The 2,589-nt window shown below is 38.0% G+C and overlaps 1 non-coding gene across 1 annotated transcript; it reads right to left on the bottom strand.

Annotated features, from left to right (window-relative positions):
• Window positions 1-1,304: 1,304 nt before the first annotated feature.
• LOC122090221 lies at window positions 1,305-1,411 on the bottom strand. Its single transcript, XR_006143462.1, has one exon. It is a non-coding gene; the product is annotated as a small nucleolar RNA R71 (small nucleolar RNA).
• Between the last annotated feature and the right edge of the window lie 1,178 nt (window positions 1,412-2,589).

Below are 2,589 nucleotides of genomic sequence, written 5' to 3'. Positions count from 1 at the left end.
TTGTCTCCCTTTCCCTAAAGCCAAATAGAGTAACCCTTGTAAGAGTGACTCTCTGGTCAAGTAGGTAAGCTCATACTATGATGCATCCTCCGGGCTAAGTAGAAAAACCTACTTGTGAGTCTCTCTCTAGCTTTCTCCCCTTTCTTTTACTTTATTTTTATTTCAACATTTTTTTCCTTTATTTCTTATTAATTGTGTGGATTGTTTATTTTTACTTATTTATTTATTTAATTTTAATTGCGTGGCTTGTGTCTTTAAATTCTTAGATGACGAATGGTTAGGACGTTATTTTAGATACATATGTTTAGGACGGTAGTTAGAATTATATCACAACCATTAATAGGTTCACTTTCGCATTATTAAAAGAAAAAAAAATAAAATGACTGCTCTCTCTGAGTTCGACCCGTAGATACATTGATCCGTACGCTTGCGGTTACATTTAAAATCTCAAACAAGTTTTTGGTGCCGTTGCCGGAGAGACAGTTCCATGTTTATTTTCACTTTCTTTTGATAAATCGGAGTGTTTTGTTTGCTTTGTTTTGTTTTTCATTTTCTTTTATTGAATTCCTAAGAAGAACAACTTGCAATAATAGTTGTATCCGTGGAGGTCGTCATGCCTTACAGTATGATAAAGACAGGTTTCGCCCTATAGCAGTACCTCAGGAATTGACCTGAGCAACCCCGGATCCCTGCCGATAAGCTCTCAAACAGCCAAAAAAATCAAAAAAATAAAAAAAATCATTAAAAAATAATAAAAACAAATTTGTTATCCATTCTTTTGTGCTTGTCTTACTCTAATTGTGGGTAGTTTTCTGTTGCATGAGTGTTAGGTGGGCACGTAATACTAAGAATCAGTTAGAAAGAAGAGATCCAATAAATAGTGATCCTATACATTTGCTCTCTTTAAAACCTTTCAATATGGGAGACCAACAGCAAAACCCTTCACCTAAATCTCTGAAAGATAGGTTCTACCTTGCTAGAACATCTCAACCTTCCTGCATAGTTCTACCACAAGCCCAGGGCAATAATTTTGAACTCAAATCTCAATACATCACTATGTTGCCCACTTCCATGGGTTGACCTCTGAGGATGCATACCTATTTCTAAGAGAATTTGAAGAGGTATGTGTTCTAATTAAGATCCAACAGCTTTCTGATGATGCTGTTAAGCTTAGGTTTATCACTTTTGCATTGAAAGACTAAGCTAAGAAGTTGTTGTATGGGTTACCCACAACTTCCATAACCTCATGGGAACAGTTCACAGTTGTCTTCCTTAAGAAGTTTTTCCCAACTCACAAGACCAATAAGCTTAGAAGTGATATCCTTCAGTTTAGGCAAAAGTCTAGTGAGTCATTTTCCAAACTTATGGAGAGATTCAAGGATCTACTCCAAGAATGCCCTCACCATGGCCTAGACTTATGGCATTTATGTCAAATAATTTATGAGGGTATTGATCACCCAACTAAACAAATGATAGAGTCTATGCGCCCTGAGGGATTCACATCCTTTACAAATGAAGGAAAGGCATGGGAATTCTTACTTGACTTAGTTGACAAAACCCATGAGTGGGAATCAACCCAAGAGAGTGAAAGAACCATAGAAGGAAAAGGATATTTTGTGGATGGAATAGTAGCCAAGGAAGCCCATTTGGATAGTCTAATCAAGAGAATTGAGGCTATTGTCTCCAGAGAGCCATCATCAATCAATTTGGTTAAGATTTGTGCTTGGTGCCAGTCCCCTGGACATCTCCTAGAAGAATGCCCCAACACCTCTAGGGGCACTTCTAATGATAGTGTTAATGCCTTATACCAGAATAATCCATATAGTAATACCTACAATCCAGGATGAAGAAATCACCCAAATTTCTCTTAGAATCAGGGCAACCAAGCATAGCCTTCCAATTTCCATAATCAAGGTCAACCTAGACTCCAAAGTCCTCCCTTTGCACAATAATCTTTTTCTCAAAATACTTTTCCTAGGTCAAATGTAGGACCTCAAGCTAGTTTTCTTAGGGCCCCTCTCTTATCATCTTATTAGCAACCCCCTGGGTTTACCAACACTGGAGAGGTAAGTAGAATAAGTGACTTGAGAAAAAATATGGCCATCCTCATGACAAGCCATCAAAATCTTACGAGAGAACTCACTCAAGTTGTCTCAATTATGCGTGAGAGGAAGAAAGAAACTTTACCCAGTCAACCAGAGCCTAACCCTAGGCATCATCAGCCTGTTAGTTCACAAACATCAACTAATGCACCACTGAATATAGTACAAGGTCAGACCCAACAAGGGCCCTCTAACCAATGTAATGTTGTTTATGCCCTTAGGAGTGGTAGAGAATACCAACAGAGCGTTCCTAAATCTTCCTCATTTATTACTCATGTTAACTCTCCTTCAGTTGAGGACATAAGTGTACCTCTTGTTTCAGGTTCGTCTGATGAACCTAAAGATTTTTCTGAAACTAAAGATGATTTAGTTGAGGAAACCAAAAATGATTCTTCTAAACAGAGGCAAATCCCTAACAGTCTTTATGTTCATCCTGTCCCATTTCCTAACCGCTTAGTAAACAAAAGGAAGACTGCTTCCATGGACA

Source organism: Macadamia integrifolia, chromosome 9 (assembly GCF_013358625.1).
Source record: "Macadamia integrifolia cultivar HAES 741 chromosome 9, SCU_Mint_v3, whole genome shotgun sequence".
NCBI lineage: Eukaryota > Viridiplantae > Streptophyta > Magnoliopsida > Proteales > Proteaceae > Macadamia > Macadamia integrifolia.
This window is presented reverse-complemented; position numbering and strand designations above follow the sequence as displayed.